The sequence below is a fragment of the Erythrolamprus reginae genome, chromosome 3 (assembly GCF_031021105.1).
Source record: "Erythrolamprus reginae isolate rEryReg1 chromosome 3, rEryReg1.hap1, whole genome shotgun sequence".
Classification (NCBI taxonomy): Eukaryota; Metazoa; Chordata; class Lepidosauria; order Squamata; family Dipsadidae; genus Erythrolamprus; species Erythrolamprus reginae.
This window is the reverse complement of record NC_091952.1, coordinates 60,393,204-60,411,842: the sequence shown is the minus strand read 5'-3', so window position 1 is coordinate 60,411,842 and position 18,639 is coordinate 60,393,204. Positions and strand designations below refer to the sequence as shown.

Genomic DNA, 18,639 nt, shown 5'->3' with positions numbered 1-18,639 from the left:
TGCCCCTACTCTTCCTGCCTTCCGTAAACTTCTTAAAACCCACGTTTGCCGTCAGGCATGGGGGAACTGAAACATCTTCCCCTGGGCATGTCTAATTTATGTATGGTATGCTTGTGTGTATGTCTGTTAGTATATGGGGTCTTTTTAAAATCTTTAATATTTTAAATTGTCAGATTATTTATGATTTGTTTCCACGTGTTGTGAGCCGCCCCGAGTCTTCGGAGAGGGGCGGCATACAAATCTAAGTAATAAATAATAAATAATAATAAATAATAAAAAACTTTATTTTGGTCTTAGTACAATGAAAGTCAACAGTTATTATATACGTAATTGTTAGAGTCTGCCTTAGTTTCCAAGGGGATGCTTGGAAAATGCGCCTTGGTAACATGCATTAACATTGTGAAAACACAAACAGACTGTTCAGTATGAAATTCCATTAACCAGAATACAAATAATTATGCAATTGATTTCAAGGAAGTTTTACACTGTAAAACATATTGGTCATTTTAAAAATTATAATAGCAAAGCTTGTGAAAGCAAAGCATAGAATAAATTATAAAAATTCTGTTTACTGTGTGTTTTTTATGGTATACTGTAGATGCTGGAATAAATATTTAACCTGCAATGCAATTTGATAATTTTTAGTATTAGAATTACAGTAATAACTACATAAAGAAAATCATTTTAGAAAGCTGTCACCCTTCTTCCAAAGTTCTACTAAAAAAGTACCATACTATTACTAAAAGGTTTAAATGTACATGTTTTCAGGAGATTTATAATGACATTTCTTAAAGGGGTAGAGCTGTGCAACTTTAAAGATTTTAATAAAGTTACACTCACATCTGCACACACCTCAGATTTACTATTTTAGGTGTACATACATATTTTGCATAATTTTAGTGTCTGTATGACAAATGAAATACGATCAGCTATGAAGAAATTGGTTACATTACAAGTTTCAAATAGGCTTAATACTCCAACAATTCTGTTAAATATTTAGTAATAGCAGAAGTAAAGCTGGGAACAGCACTACATGTTTTTCTCATAAATCATTACATGAATAATAAGAATTTTAAAAATACTCTAAACCACTGCATAGCCAGGTGGTAAAAGAGCGAGCATGCAAATGTACTTGCTCAGATTAAGTCTGCTTATACCACAAGTTCCTGTAGTTTGATATACACATCCGTGATTTATATTACCATAGTTAGTCAGTTTTCTCTCTCTAGTGGACGACTCACTTTTTCCCTGTTGCAATAAATAATGAACAGCAATGTTGAGATGCTATCTTTAGTAATTTAATAAGGGCTAAATTCTAAGGTAGAATTTACATATTGCACATACACATAGACACACAGATACACACCCTCCAGTAGATAGGTAAGTAGATAGGTGGGTAGATTGATTTATCAATGGATAGATAGATAGATAGATAGATAGATAGATAGATAGATAGATAGATAGATAGATAGATAGATAGATAGATAGATAGATAGATAGATAGATAGATAGATAGATGGTAGATAGATGTATACCAAACAAAAAACTGCATATTGTGGAGATTTGGAAGCACTAACTCTGAGTTTTCTAGAAATATGGTAGTTGTAGAGGAGATAAGGTTTTGGCAAAAGCTAAATGGACAAAGGTGCATTGAAAAATGTTCTAAATGCAAGTATAGTTGAAGCCAAGCTTACATCTGGTTGCAGAATATTCTGTAATATGGGGGTTGCCATGGATAAAGCCTCATGCCCATGCCCTTTTTGACTTTTATGAAAGAGATAACCTAAGTTGAGCTTTCCCAGATGCTTCAGTTGGAAAGGAAGATCATATATGATGAGGCTAACCTGGCCCTTGCCATAACCAGCACATTTATTGGCCCCAGAGGTCTACTGAAAATCAATATGGTAACTTTAAGTTGGGCAGAGCTCTGCAATAATAGATTTTCTAGCTAGCAGCTTGGTTATCACAGTCTAAACCAATGGCATCTTCCAAATCATTTTTAATCATGTAGAGTGCATTGAAATAATCCAACATAGGTTAATATTATGTATTGTGTCTATGAAGGGGGAATGGTGCAGCGGACTATAGTGAAGGAATTTCCCAGGAAGAAAGGAACATATTCCAAGGGAGGCAAGACAAGGGACAGCAAGACAACAGACAGGAGTCTGGTTGGAGAAAGAGGAAGAGATTTAGGATGACTACTCCCTAGGATCTACCTAGAAGGGATGCAGTGGCTCAGTGACTAAGATGCTGAGCTTGTCAATCAGAAGGTCAGGAGTTTAAATCCCTAGCACCGCGTAATTTAGTAAGCTCCTGTTACTTGTCCCAGCTTCTGCCAACCTAGCAGTTCAAAAGCAGGTAAAGAATGTAAGTAGAAAAATAGGGACCACTTTGGTGGGAAAGTAACAGTGCTCAGTGTGCCTTCAGAATTTATTCATACTGGCCACATAACTATGGAGACCTCTTTGGACAGCGCTGGCTCTTCGACTTAGAAACGGAGATAAGCATTGCCCCTAGAGCTTATGCTGGTGAGGGGGGGACATTTACTTTTACCTTTAGGATCTTTCAGGGTATTAAAGAGTTAGAATAATATAGGTTAATGTGGCAAGATACATGATGTGAGCAAATAAAGCACTGAACTTTGGCTGGGATGTGCTATGTTGTTCTTGACAAGTAGAACCATAAGCAGCCAAAGACAAAGCTATAGTGTGCACACACTCCAATCATCAAGGTTATAGTTTCCACCTTCTGCTCAAGCCACAACATTTAGTGCAAAATTACAATTTAAAGTGTTGGTAGTGACCTATAAAGCTCTACATGGCATCGGACCAGAATACCTATGGGACCGTCTTCTGCCGAATGAATCCCAGCATCCGATTAGGTCCCACAGAGTTGGCCTTCTCTGGGTCCCATCGACTAAACAATGTCGTCTGACGGGACTGAGGGGAAGAGCCTTCTCTGTGGCAGCCCCAGTCCTCTGGAATCAACTCCCCCCATACATTCAAACTGCCCCAACCCTCCTCACTTTCCGCAAGACTTTGAAAACTCATCTATGTCACCAGGGATGGACTAACTGATGTATCCCTAGGCTAGTAAGATTTATATATGGTTATGATTGGGTAGTATGGTTGTTTTTTAATGATAAGAATTTTTAGTCATGGTTTTAATTATTGGATTTGTTATACAATGTTTACTGTTGCTGTGAGCTGCCCCGAGTCTTCAGAGAGGGGTGGCATACAAATCTAATAAATTATTATTATTATTAAGTGATGGATCAGCATTTTCAGAGGAGCATAACCATATCAAGAGCAATTACCAGGTTGAAGTTATCACATAGCTATTATGTTTATAAGTGCACAAAAACTCTGTCTTGGCTTGATTTTATTTTGGGCTTGGTTCTCTCCATACAATCTCTTAAAACCTCTGGGAATTAGTCTATGGAGATTCTCAGTCATCCAGGTCATGGTTGTCTCAAAGGTGCTTTTTTCATGAGGCAGCTGGACTTTCTCAATTTTTCTTTGAAGGATACAACATCGTCTAACTCCAATATACAACACAGTTCTTTCAACAATCCCAAAAGGCTCTACACTAATTTGCACCACTCACGTGATCCTAATGACACAGATAAACTTCCAGGTGACTTTAATGACCTGCTAAAATAATGCAATTGAACAGCTAAGGAATATAAATCCTTCCATTCAGAGCTAGTCAGAGCTGAAGAAGCTTCTTGGATGAGAAGCAAAACGTCTTTAAAGAAAAACCTAGAAAAGTTCTGTTGCTTCTTGAAAAAAACAAGTAATTAGGTTTAAAAATTCCTTAGCATATCCAGACCAGCCTGGGGCAGCAGTGTATAACTGAGTGTCATCAGCATATTGAATGAGATCTCACTCCAGAGATATATAGAAGTTAATTAACGTGGAATAATTGAGAAGAATATAATATTGGATGGTATTAAGGTTAAGGTGACCAGACATCCCGATTTCCATGGGACAGTCCCGCTTTTTGCCAATTTGTCCCGCATCCCATCGTGTTTTTAAAAAGTCCCGCTTTTTTGACATACCAGCTGGCGACTTGAACACTGGCTGGAGATTGCATTGGAGCTGCCTACTGTGCGATCGGATGGCTTGAAGGGATCAGCCGGCAAGCAGCTCAGCTTCCACCCTGGGGGGATGGGATAGGCGTAGGGGACGTTGATGCTGCTATAGAGGCACTGACACCACTGCTCCTCAGCCTGCCTGCTGCGCCCCCTCGCAAGGAGGGAGACAGGATAGGCGGAGCGGTTGGCGAGTCTCAGGTGGTTTCCCATAGAAGCCAAAGCAGTGGATTCACCATCTTGGCTCTTCTTCATCAGGTGTTCCTGCTGCTCAAGGATTCATCAGCAGCACACTGGGTGCTCTTTAGATGTTCCCACCTGGAGGCTGCATGGAGGAGCAGGAAAAAGAGAGAGGGGGGAAGGAAGAGAAAGAGAAAGAGGGGAAAAAAGAGAGAAAGGAAGGTAGAGAAATAAAGAGAGAGAGAGAGAAAGGAAGGGAGAGAAAGAGAAAGGGAGAAAGGGATGGAGAAAGAGAAATAAAGAGAGTAAGGGGTAAGGAGGGAAGGAGAGACAAAGAAAGAGAAAGGGAGGAAAGAAGAGGGAGAGAAAGAGAGAGAAAAAATAGAGAGGAATGAAGGAAAAGAGAGAAAGAAAGAGGGAGGGAGAGAGAGAGAGAGAAAGAGGGAGAGAAAGGGAGGGAGGAAGGAAGAGAGAGATAAAGAAAAGTATTTTGTTGCTCTATATACACCAAATTTTTAATCAAGAGGCCCACACCCTCTCCCCGTCAATGGTGACCCTTTTTAGCAATGTTAAAATCTGGTCACTTTAGCCAAGGTGCATAATTATCTTATAAGAGAAATGGTCCTCCCATCCTAAAGCTAATGAAAAATTCTGAAATGAAATCCTATGATACAATCTCCAAACTTCTGGAGGAGATTTTAACCCTTGTAAGGTTTCTAATAGAACAAAAAAGTCAGTCATCAGAAAGAGAACATTAAATTCCACCGCAGATAACTGCCTTTGTTTATTTTAATGAAACTAGTAGCTCGGATGTGTTTTAAAAGTTTACTTTGGGCTTTAAATTTTAAAAGACTTTTTTCCCACTGCTTAGGAGTTAATCAACAGCCTGAAGCATTTAGTCATTGGGCAATATCTTAGCAGGAGGAAGAAAACCCAATAAAAGATTATTTAACCAAAGGAGGAAATAAAATATTTTTGTTGTTGGGAAATACCCTTTACAACAAAGTCCATACTTGAAGGCCAAAAAATAAATTCTTTGGTAATTTAAAACAGCCTCTGAAAGTATAAAGGATGAAAACATCATTCACTGGGCATTTACACCAATAACCATTTGTTCTTGTTATTAAATAAGGAAGTTGGATCAAAATTTTACTTTCCTAATAATCACACCCACAACTCTACTTTTCAGGCACAAGTATCCACTGTGGAGGGAAGTGACATTGCATGCATCTTCACATTCTGCAAATGCCACAGACTTTGTAATGCAATATCTTTGTGACATTATCGTAGCTTTTACCAAACCCCTGTATCTTCATATTTCCATTTACTTGGAATGATTTCCATGTCTTTCAGATAGTTATATAAACAAATAATAATTTTCTTAAGTTCAGTACATGCACAAAAAGTTAACACAAAAGTAAAATCACAGCAAAGCAAGTCTTAAGTATAAAAATAATTGCATGTGTATTTTTTTAAAAAGGTAAATACTGCTTTCCTATAGCAACAAGAGATATGGGCCCTATTGCACACCATGTCTAACACAATAAGTCTCTAATCTAGTCATATGTTGATCAAGGAATAACCATTTTATGTCTCTCCGCCAACCCCTGAAGTAGCACAAGGAGTATGGAGCTGGTAATAGGCCTTCCAAGGTACATTTCCCATTTTATGAACTCCATCCCTTTACCAAAGTACCAATGGTCCCTATCTTAATGGCATTTTGCAGAATACCCCTATTTCAACAGGTGGCTTAGGATAATTTAAGTTATTAAGAACCTATGAGGATTTTCATCTGGTTTGCCCAGAGTAAACTATGACTGAAAACACAAACATTTATCTTGTAAACTTCATTTTTCTCCTTCAATGTGGACAGGGAACAAAGATCAAATCTGATGTAAACTTAGAATTTTAAGGAGTGGTTTTGGCAAGTCTTCAGTAGCCTAGGATTCTCTTTTTCTTCTTCTGATGAATACTTGTGTAAAAGACCGCAAGGAGAATGCCAGGGAAAAAAATAGGGGGAGAAAAAAGGTAGGTACCAAAGCGCAGTAATGGGGTAAAGTTCTAAAGAGTTTTGTTTTGTAGCATCTTATCAAAATCGCCTACACCAGACATTGACAGAATCATCAAATTTCACTTTGTTATAATTCCCAGAAGGATAGAGAAGATATGGGAATAGTTTCTAAATTGGAATCTAATTAAAGTTCCTTGGTGTGGATCTGGATTCCAAATAACATTTAAGAAACTTACAATTTTGAATATGAAAGCTGACTTTTATTCTGACCATTATAAAATTAGGTGATTTCTGCCTTATTCTTCAGCTTGTCTTGGTTCAGACACTGAGTCCATGAAATAATTACCTAAATCTACTTTTTAAAAAGTATAAATTTTATTTTTTTACAAATTCAATATCTATATAAACTGTGCTTCTGAGTACAAGTGAGCTGGAGATATATTATTGGTAATATTAAAAATAATATTCTTAACATCAGCAATGATCACCTAATAATAGTAATATTTACTTACCCGATTTAGTAAATCTTCATTGTAATTAATCCTTCTCTTATACATTTAGGTTTGTAACTTCTGTTTCTACTGATTAGCCATTCATAAAACAAATCCCATGTTTAAAAATATTCAGTTCCTTCTTTCTTCTTAATTTTAAGTGTTAATCTATCTGCATTCTAATATTTTTTTAAATTACAATTTCATCTGTAGGAATCTCTTCATTTTTACATTGTTATGAAAACACAATGGCTGCTATTAATACATTTAGAATTAGATATGTATTACATTTAATATATTTCACTGGTAAAATACACAATAAAAATATTTATGGCTTTAGATCTCTATATGTTGCTTTGCTATTTTTTCTAACCATGTATATATTTTTGTCCACTATATTTTTGCCTATGGGAATGTCCACCACATAAGATAATATGAGCCCAGTATCTGGTTACATTTCCAGCACTTAGCAGACATATCCTTAAACATCTTTGCTAATCTTGCGGTTGGAAAGTGCCATCTAAAAAACATTTGATATAAATTTTCTTTATATGTAGTTCTTTATTGTTATTTTATAATTCCTATCCCATAGTTTCTGCCATTTCTCTAGCTCTATAGTATACCCAAAATTCTTTGCCCATACTTTCATTATTTCTTTTAATTGATCTTCTTCCATTTTGATCCTCAGTAAGAAGCTATAGATTTTTAAAATTACTTTTTCATCTGTCCCTGTTAATACTTAGTCAAGTTCTGTTGGTTCTTTAGAGAAACCGTACACTTTAGCATCTTTCTCATATGTTGATTGTATTTGCACATTTATTTATTTATTTATTTATTTTATTTATTATTTAGATTTGTATGCCGCCCCTCTCCGAAGACTCGGGGCGGCTCACAACAGAGTAAAACAAATCATAAATAATCCAAAGATTTAAAAAAACCCATATACTAACAGACACACACACAAGCATACCATGTATAAATTAAACATGCCCAGGGGGAGATGTTTCAATTCCCCCATACCTGACGGCAAAGGTGGGTTTTAAGGAGTTTACGGAAGGCAGGAAGAGTAGGGGCAGTTCTAATCTCTGGGGGGAGTTGGTTCCAGACAGTCGGTGCCGCGGCCACCATGCTAAATCTATTCTTTTCAATTCTTGCTTGGTTTTAAGTTCCTCCTTTTTATTCAAGATGTACTTATACCTTGTAATATTTTCAGTGGTAACAATATTCGGATATATCAATGACTCCATTGATAGAGAGCCAGATTGGTATTTTTTAATATGGTTTTTCTTAAAAAATTGTGCACACTAACAATAGTGCATTTCTAACATAGTGTCTTTGAAAATATCTTTATGTTCTATGTTTCCCATACCATAAAAAGGCATGCCATCCCAATTGAAGATCATGTCTTTCCAATGTTAATAATTGTCTATGCCTCAGATTTATCCATCCATGTAAGTAGAGAGGCCTGATAATATAATTCCCAATCTGGCAATTCAACCCCCCCCCCTTTGTTTTTAGAATATTGTAACAATTTTAGTCTTATTCTTGCTTTTATCCCTTGCCACACGTATTTTGACATAATTTTATTTAATTCCTCAAAATATTTTCCCCAGTGTTATGTCTGGTTGGTAACAGCCGGCCGGGAGAGCAGTCTATTGGTAGCCGCTATCCAGGGTACTGATTGGTTACAGACGCCCGGTTACAATGTCAGCGGGAAAGTTACTGTTTGTGGATTGGCTTCTGCCTCAGCCAGCCAAGTGTATAAAGCCTGTTCTTACTGTATATTCCCTAAGCCTGTACCTGCCTTGTCCTGGCATGACTTCTGTTAATAAAGTGTTGTTCTAAATAAGGCCTCGGCTATTACACTGGCGACGAAGGATCGAGCCTTTTGGTCACGGAATTCTAGTGACGGTAGTGACAGTAAGTGAGGATGTCTGTACAGCTGACCTTTCCCCCTTTTAATCCACAAGGGGAGACCTGGGACTCCTATGTTGCCTGTTTTGACTGTTTTTTAATTTCTAATGGCTACACGGAAATTTCTGGCGATAGGAAGAGGTCTTACTTTCTCGGGTTTTGTGGTCCCGAGATGTTTGAGACGGCTCGGGCTTTATTCGCCCCAGTCTCAATCAATGATATTCCTTGGCAGGATTTTTTGAAGACCTTGCAGGAACACTATGCCCCGGCCCCTTCCTGGTGCGCCCGCCGTTATACATTTTATCAGAGAAACCAAGCGGAAGGGGAATCGATTAACGATTTTGTGGCTGCCCTCTGCAGAGCTGCATTATACTGCGAGTTTACAGATTTAAATGATTATTTGCTGGATAGGCTGGTGTTTGGAGTGAGAGACAGTCGCCTCAAGCGGCGTCTTTTGGCAACCCGGGACTTAACCTTTCAAACAGCATTAGCGGAGGCTCGCGCGTTCGAGCTGTCAACGCAAATCTTTAGCCGCCATGGACAGCACAGTTAATGTAACTCAAAAAGTGCCAGTTTTACCTGACAAGACGAAGGTTTCCCTCCCTGAAGATGACAGCGTAAGGGCTGAGGAAGAAGAAGTTTGCCGGCTGGCGGCCAATCGCAGCCGAGAGGTGCCTGCCGCGCGCCCTCGTCCCCTGGTGTCACCCTGTTGGGGTTGCAGGGATAATCATTTTCGCTCAAATTGCCCTTTCTGGGATGCGGCATGCCGCCGATGCGGTGGAAAGGGTCTGCCGTTCTCGCAGATCTCCCCCTGCGGCGTCTCGGGAACAGAGGGATTTCCAAAATTTCACCCCCCGATGGCAACGGAAGTTTTCCTCCAACCGCAAGGAGGATTGTAATGCTGTTTACAGTCAACCGCGTGCTGCAGCCACGTATGTCAGGGAGACGTCTGCCTCCGCAGAGAAGATTTCAGTGGAAGTTCAACTGGGCAGGTCTCCTTGCCAGATGCAGGTGGACACGGGTTCCGCTCATTCGTTGGTTTCCTGGGCCACATTGAAGCGCTGTTTTCCCGGCATGAGCAAGAATCATTTGCTGCCGTGCTCTCTGAATTTGAGGGACTACCAAGGATCACCTATACCATTGCTCGGGGAGGGTCGGTTTGCTGTCCGCTTTAAGACCTTCGTGGGCAAGTTGCCACTAATTGTGGTGAATGGACCGTTTTCCAACTTATTAGGACTAGACTGGTTTAAGTCATTGGGTCTCTCAGTCATTGGGGTGAACTCTGTTAAGGGAAATTCGGGGTTTGACCAACTGTCTAGGGAATTTCCTGCAGTTTTTGATGGCAATTTGGGTCGTTATACTGGAACCCCGATTTCTTTCAGTTTAAATCCCCAAGTGCCGGCGGTGCGTTTAAAGGCCCGCCGTGTTCCGATTCCCCTAAGGCCAAAGGTGGATGCTGAGCTCGATAGACTCATAGCCCAAGGCGTGCTGGAGCCGGTTGATCAAGCTTCTTGGGAGACTCCGGTTGTAATAGCCTTTAAGGGGGATGGGGGAATCAGATTGTGTGGGGATTATAAGTGTTCCGTGAACAAAGCGCTGGCCCATCACTCATACCCACTGCCTGTAGTGCAGCAATTGCTGCATACCCTTGGAAAAGGTAAAGTGTTCACGAAGCTTGATCTCTCTCAGGCTTATCAGCAGCTCCCAGTTGACCCCCTGACTGCAGAAGCGCAATCCATTATTACCCACCGGGGGGTGTTCAAGTGTCACCGGCTGCAATTCGGGGTATCTGTGGCCCCAGGAATTTTCCAGGGGTTGATGGAAAGATTACTGTATGGGCTGGAAGGAACGGTGCCATACTTTGACGACGTTCTTGTGTCGGGGAGTTCCGAGGATGAATTGCTGGTACGTGTAAGGAAGGTTTTGTCAAAGTTCCATGAAGCGGGATTGAAGCTGAAGGCGAAGAAATGTGTGTTTGGGGTGCCTAGGGTGGAGTTCCTGGGATTTAAGGTAGATGGGGAGGGTATCCATCCTACCCTTGAAAAGACACGGGCAATCAGGGAAGCCCCTAGGCCACAGTCGAAGGCTGAGCTCCAAGCCTTTTTAGGTCTTCTAAATTTTTATGCAGTTTTCATACCGCATAAGGCATCGGTGGCAGAACCCTTACACCGTGTTCTGTCTGGGTTTTCCCAGACCTCCACACCCACTGAAAAAACAGCCAGACACTCTGGTAAAATCCAAAAGTATTTTATAGCAGGAAAAAATAAGCACAAAGGAAAACCTGTCTTCACAGCAGACAGGTTACAATACGTTACAACAGGGTCCTGATGTCCAGTCAATTTCACAAGCTTCTTGCTGGCACACCCCCCCAAGGTTTCAATAGTCCAAGGCACAAACCAGGATTGTAGCCACCAAAGTTCACAGACAGGTCTCACGAATCTCCAAGATAAAACTCCACAAGCCAGGAAGGGTGGGGCCGCCTTTTATCCTTTCCCAAGCACCACACCCAAACCCAGCTGTGACCTCTAATGCTGGAAATACCTAGCCAATTGAGTTCGTCTTTGATTAGCTCTCCTTTGTCGCATATCTATGATGTCATGAGCATCTTCCCCCAGGGAATCCAGGCTGCTTGCTGGGGAGAGCTCCCCCTGGTGGAACTCTGGCTGTCCATCTTCTTCAGCCTGGGATTCCGCTTCCTCGTCAGTCTGCACCTCCTGGTCCTCAGCCTCTCCCTCTGAGCTGGAAGCCGACAGCAAATCAGCCATTCCCGGAGGGGTCCCAGGCTGAACCACAACACACCGTTTGCTGGACAACACACCGTTTGCTGGACAAGCACACAAATTGGCATTGAGGAAAAAGGGAGGAGGATGCATTTGAGGGGGTTAAAAAAATACTTACCTCTAATAGTGTTCTGGCCCAATATTCACCGGGGTTACCATTGGTTCTCACATGTGATGCTTCGCAGTATGGGGTGGGCGCAGTCTTGAGCCATAGGTTGCCTAATGGGGCAGAGGCCCCCCTGGCATTTTTTTCCTGCACATTGGCCAAGGCGGAAAGGAATTATGGGCACATAGACAAAGAGGCTCTAGCACTTATTGCTGGGGTCCGCAGATTCCACGACTATTTATATGGACGGCGATTCGAATTGGTGACCGATCACCAACCTTTACTGGGGCTATTATCAGGCGACCGCCAAAGTCCCATAGTATTGTCTCTGCGCATGTCGCGCTGGATTGTGTTTTTGGCAAATTATAGTTATTCTTTAACCTACAAGCCTGGGCGCCACATAGCCCATGCTGATGCCCTGAGTAGATGCCCTTTACAGGATATTTTAATGGACCCAGCACCAGCTGGCTCTGTGTTCGCCCTGTCAGAGGGACCCTTCATTTTGGTTGCAGCCGATGTAGCAAGGGAGACGGGGCGGGATTTGATATTGGAACAAGTAAGGCAATGGGTTCTTAGGGGGTGGCCAGTTTCTGCCCCGGCCGAAGTTTTTGTTCCATTTTTCCATTGTCGGAACGAACTGTCTGTGGAGAAGGGAATCCTGTTGCGGGGAAGCAGGGTAGTAGTTCCAGGGAGGCTTCGTGGCCAGGTATTGGCACTTTTGCACAAGGGTCACCCGGGCATGGTGCAGGAAGAGGGAAGAGGGAGGAAGAGGGAGATTGTGATCCCCTTATATAGAGCGCTGGTGAGACCACATTTGGAGTACTGTGTTCAGTTCTGGAGACCTCACCTACAAAAAGATATTGACAAAATTGAACGGGTCCAAAGACGGGCTACAAGAATGGTGGAAGGTCTGAAGTATAAAACGTATCAGGAAAGACTTAATGAACTCAATCTGTATAGTCTGGAAGACAGAAGGAAAAGGGGGGACATGATCGAAACATTTAAATATGTTAAAGGGTTAAATAGGGTTCAGGAGGGAAGTGTTTTTAACAGGAAAGTGAACACAAGAACAAGGGGACACAATCTGAAGTTAGTTGGGGGAAAGATCAAAGGCAACATGAGAAAGTATTATTTTACTGAAAGAGTAGTAGATCCTTGGAACAAACTTCCAGCAGACGTGGTTTGTAAATCCACAGTAACCGAATTTAAACATGCCTGGGATAAACATATATCCATTGTAAGATAAAATACAGGAAATAGTAAAAGGGCAGACTAGATGGACCATGGGGTCTTTTTCTGCCGTCAGTCTTCTATGTTTCTATGTTTCTATGGTGCGCATGAAAGGGTTGGCAAGGGATTACGTTTGGTGGCCAGGGTTAGATAGAGAGGTAGAGCAACGGGTGGCATCGTGTGGGGTGTGTCAGGAGAATAGATCTTTCCCCCCCGGGCCGAACCGCTGGCCTGGGAGCCGCCCGTGGGTCCATGGGCTCGCCTGCACATTGATTTGGCTGGCCCTTTTATGGGCCAGACCTTCTTGGTAGTCGTTGATGCCCATTCCAAATGGGTGGAAGTAGCACACCTGAAGTCAAGCCAGTCCCAGGCCGTCATTGACTCTTTGATGACATTATTTGCCACCCATGGTTACCCCGATTTATTAGTCTCGGATAACGGACCGCAATTTACTTCTGTTATGTTCGAGTCATTCCTGGCGTCCGTGGGCATCCGACATGCGCTAACCTCGCCTTGGCATCCGGCCAGTAATGGTCAGGCAGAACGGGCAGTGCGCTCAGTAAAGGAAGCCCTAAAGAAGATGCCACAGGGTTCTTGGCAGAATAAGTTGGCAGACTTATTAATGGCACAGCACTCCACCCCGTGTGTGGCCACTGGCAGGACCCCGGCCGAATTGTTAATGGGTCGCAAGAAGAATTGTTAATGGGTCGTAAGAATTGTTTTAGACAGGCTTCACCCTTGGTATTCCCAGGCCGTGCCATGGCCGGAACCACCGGCCAGGGAGGTGAAAGTGGGGGATGCGGTTTTTGCTCGTTCATACGCTGGGGGGTTACATTGGGAAAAGGGAACTGTAAGCCGAGAGCTGGGGCCTCGGTCATTTGAAATAGAATTAAGTGACGGCTGTTTATGGAAAAGGCACCTGGACCAACTTCGTTTGGATAGAGGTGAGGTGCAAGGCGGAATTTGGGACAATGGACATTCTGAGGAAGCCCCCAGGGAATTAATTATTCCAGCCTGGAAACCGGAGGAGCCGGCTAGGGCGGAATTCCAAAGATCAGAGATCGAGCCGGCTTCCAGAGAGGAACCGAGGGCACCGCCCCCAGAGCCCAGGGTCGAGCGGTCCGGGGAACCCTGGCGCTCTGAAAGGATTTCTAGAAGACCGGCCTACTTGAATGACTATGTATGTGCTAACTAAAGGGGTAGGAGTGTTATGTCTGGTTGGTAACAGCCGGCCGGGAGAGCAGTCTATTGGTAGCCGCTATCCAGGGTACTGATTGGTTACAGACGCCCGGTTACAATGTAAGCGGGAAAGTTACTGTTTGTGGATTGGCTTCTGCCTCAGCCAGCCAAGTGTATAAAGCCTGTTCTTACTGTATATTCCCTAAGAGTGTACCTGCCTTGTCCTGGCATGACTTCTGTTAATAAAGTGTTGTTCTAAATAAGGCCTCGGCTAATACACCCGCCCCAGCTGTATTGGTATTGTTTGGAACAAATATAATAATTTTGGCAAATATTTATTTTTATAGAAGCTATGCTTCCTCTCAAAGATAAGTGCAAGTTTTTCCACTTCTCCAAGTCTTGTTGCAAGAGCTTAGTGTAATTGTTTTCTTGCTCTCAATTCCTAAATATTTTATTCTTAACTATCTAGGTATCTGTTTTCTTCATTAAATCTTTTTTCTGTTCATCTGTAAGTTTATATATATATGTGTGTGTGTGTGTGTGTGTCAAATGTTTTGGTTTTTTTTAGCTGACACATACAGAATATAGTTGTCGGCTATGAATAAATTAACTGCCTTGAAATGGTCCTGGGTTGGGCCTAGAGGCAAAAAGGAGATGTGACGTTCCTTCAATATACCAGGGTGATCCGACATAATGTGTAGAAACTTCCTGGTGAGTCAGTGGGGTAACAATTGGGGTCGTTGATGTAGCTGAGGTATGCTGATTAGTTAATGGTTGTAGATTAGGCGTGATATCCTGAGTAGTTGGAACTTGCAGGCTGCTTGATTGCTTTACAATGTGTGTTCTGAGTCTGGTTTCTATGGCTGGGATATGTTTGAGGGCTGGTTTCCAGATGTCTGGTAAGCGAGAGGTATCATCCCGCTTATTCATATTTTGGGGATGTTTTTCTATCTCGATTGCTTCCATGATTATTCTTTTGCTGTAGTGTTCTGTTTTGGAAATTAATTTGGTACTGTCAAAATCAATTTCAGGTCCTGTAGTTTTGAAGTGTTGGAAAAGGGAGGAGGTTTTTTCTTTTTTCTTTAATGCATTCTTATGTTCTGCAACACGTGCATTTACTCTCCTGTTCGTTTGTCCAATATATGTGGCTGGGCAGATTTTACACGGTATTTGATAAACTCCCTGGTTTTCTAGTTGGATATTGTCTTTCGGGTTTCTTAGGATGTTGGCTATTTTTTTATCTGTACCAAAGGCTGTCTTGATGTTGTGTTTGCGGAGAATTTTACTGATTTTATCTGTGGTGCCTTTGATGTAAGGGAGGAGGGCGGTGCCATTGTCCTGTTCTGTGTCTTGGTTCTTGGGGGGGTGTCTCTTTTTGGATTAAGTTGTTGATTGCCTCTCTTTGGAATCCATTGGAAATTAATACATTTGTGAGACTGTGTAATTCCGGTTCTAGGTGGTCTTTGTCGGCTAGGTGTTTGGTTCTGGAAATGAGGGTCTTGGCTACGGAATTGATCTGTGCGGGGTGGTGGTGGGATTTTGCGTTCAAGTAGCGGTTGGTGTGTGTCTTCTTCTGGTAGACTGTGTGTCCTAGGGAGCCATCGGGTTTTTTGTAGATTAGGACATCCAGGAAGGGAAGTTTGTTGTTGGTTTCTATTTCCATGGTGAATTGTATTTTGGGGTGTAGGCTGTTGAGATGTGTGAGAAAGCTGTCCAGTTTTTCTTTCCCATGTGGCCGAAACGTCACCAGAAATTTCCAAATCCTACACGGGAAGAAACCCGAATATACCAAGACCGTCATACCTGTACCCATGAAAATCTACGAATATATATCTCAAATGTTTGTTTTTAATCCTGCCACTTCATGATGCTCTTCTATTTATTTTTTTAATTAATTTATGTCCAGTTAATTGTGGTTCTTCTAAAATAAATACCAGGTCATCTGCAAATGCCTGTAGTTTGCATTTTTCTTTCTTTGCTTCCCTTTTATTTCTATATCTTAAATAGTTTTTAATTTCTATATCTTGTCTAATATTTCTATTATTTATTTACTTACTTACTTATTTACTTATATTTATAATTATATTCTCTATTTAACACTTCCAAAATTGATATCAATAATAAAGGAAACAATGGACATCCTTGCCTTGAACCTTTGTTTTTATTAAAATTCTCTGTCACATTTCCATTGACCATCATCTTTGTAATCTGTTTAGAGTATATTGCCTTAATCATATTAGTAAATCTTTCACCAAAGTCCATATACTTTAGTTGCAACAACGTGAATTGCCAGGTTATGTTGTCAAAAGCTTTCCGCACATCTAAAAAATCAACAGACACTGATTCCACAAAATTTATTATCTAAACCTACTTTTAAAAATTTTTGACTGAATATTAATACAACATTTATGATGATGATAAAGGTAAATATGAAGAATTAGAGATCCAAGAGAAAAAGACTTGTTTCTGAGTTTGGTTGATTTCTACTGAGAAACATTAAAAACACTGAAGATTAGACGGGGAAAGAAGGAAGGAAAGAATTATGTGTAAATTGTAGGTGAAGACAACTATGCCCTCTTGTGGCTATTGAAACAATTAAGCTAATAAAAGCTGTTTAATTTTTTTAACCAATTAACTGATTAGCTGACAAAGTATGAATATAGTATTACATGTAAATTGTTTTGAGAATGTTTACTACTGATAATAATAATAATAATAATAATAATAATAATAATAATAATAATAATTTATTAGATTTGTATGCCACCCCTCTCCGAAAACTCGGGGCATCTCAATTTATTATTTATTTAATTTGTAGTTTGGCGTAATACTAGTTTTGGGGGGAAAAACTAATCTCAAACCAGATTCTGTAACAGTTGTGTTCCCTGTGCCATTCGTCTAGTAAATTGAAAGATTCATTTTTCTCGCTGTGTCCATGTATACATCTGAACTAGACTGTGTTGTTTCTCTGCATCTTATAATATATGAGTATATATGCATGTTAGTTAGTTAGTTTGTTTGTTTGTTTTGTCATGTTTATGTAGTGTATATTGGAGGCGGTGACCCTTTGAGAGCTGAATGCAATGAAATTTCAGTTCAATATATGCTGATTGGTATACAAAGTGACAATAAAGTTATTCTATTCATCTATATAAATTAAATAATTAATTAACAACATAACTCCAAGTTAATTAAATTTCAAATACGAGGAGTAAGATGTGTTTGATATGTTCACTACCTAGAGTTATTTGTAAAAATAAATTAGGGAAAATTGTCTAATTAGGAGAAGTATAGGAGTCAAATTGCAACAAAGGCATAAGATATGATTTAGGCTATATGCTTGGGTCATGTCTTCTACAACATGATCATGGAACTTGACTACTGCAACATATAATGACATGCTTATGTTATATGAATCCTGATACTCAACACTGCCAAATGTATTATGGTTTTAATGCTTTATTATTGCACATTGAGAGGAACTATTTAAACAAGTCAATTTGTTGGCTGTATGATTGAAGGTATGACTATTCGTTACATGTCTGCCATGTACACACATGTTGTCATACCTGCCCTCTTGACTTTTTAACTCTTCATGCAGATATCCTTGGCCAGGACAAGAGAATACATGATTACATCTACTATTGAATTTACAGCTAGTTTCATTCATTCTTATAATAATTTTCCCTTTATACATTACAATTTGGGTCGGGGTTGCATTTGTAGGTTGAAGATATTGTGGTTATGGGTGATAACCACAAATGTGGTGAGACCACATTTGGAATACTGTGTTCAGTTCTGGAGACCTCACCTACAAAAAGATATTGACAAAATTGAACGGGTCCAAAGACGGGCTACAAGAATGGTGGAAGGTCTTAAGCATAAAACGTATCAGGAAAGACTTAATGAACTCAATCTGTATAGTCTGGAGGACAGAAGGAAAAGGGGGAACATGATCGAAACATTTAAATATGTTAAAAGGTTAAATAAGGTTCAGGAGGGAAGTGTTTTTAATAGGAAAGTGAACACAAGAACAAGGGGACACAATCTGAAGTTAGTTGGGGGAAAGATCAAAAGCAACGTGAGAAAATATTATTTCACTGAAAGAGTAGTAGATCCTTGGAACAAACTTCCAACAGATGTGGTTGGTAAATCCACAGTAACTGAATTTAAACATGCCTGGGATAAACATATATCCATTGTAAGATAAAATACAGGAAATAGTGTAAGGGCAGACTAGATGGACCATGAGGTCTTTTTCTGCAGTTAGTCTTCTATGAAGATTAGTGCAATTTGGAACCCCAGATTCTGCACTTTAATCATAGCATGTTGTGTAAGTCAATCACTGTGGTTGCTATAGTAATTATAATAAATTTCTTTCACATGTTGTTTATCTTTTAGGGTGACTGTTCTAAGTACAAATGTGTTTCCATCAATTTTCTTTTTCCTAAGAACTGCAAAATGTATTTGTTTATTTAAAACAATTACAATAGTCCCTTATCTTATTCTGGGTGGCTGCCAATCAACTAAATTGACTTCCATTTCATCCAGAAACATGCACCTTGGATATTCATTTGCTTTTGCTGACAAAAGGTGTCTTTTATTTGCACAGTGACAAAGCTCAAAAGTCATAATTGCTCTTTGATCAATGCAAA

General features: G+C 40.4%; 1 protein-coding gene across 4 annotated transcripts in view; it reads left to right on the top strand.

Annotated features, from left to right (window-relative positions):
* Positions 1-18,639, top strand: part of PIGR (polymeric immunoglobulin receptor) — a 47,211-nt gene that overhangs the window by 13,773 nt on the left and 14,799 nt on the right. Inside the window, exon 1 of one of the 4 annotated variants that reach the window (XM_070745559.1) lies at positions 6,124-6,301. The exons of the other annotated variants lie outside the window; for them this stretch is intronic. The gene's annotated coding sequence lies outside the window, so the exon portion shown is untranslated. Of the gene's footprint in view, positions 1-6,123; positions 6,302-18,639 lie in introns of those variants that run through there. 4 annotated transcript variants of the gene reach the window in all.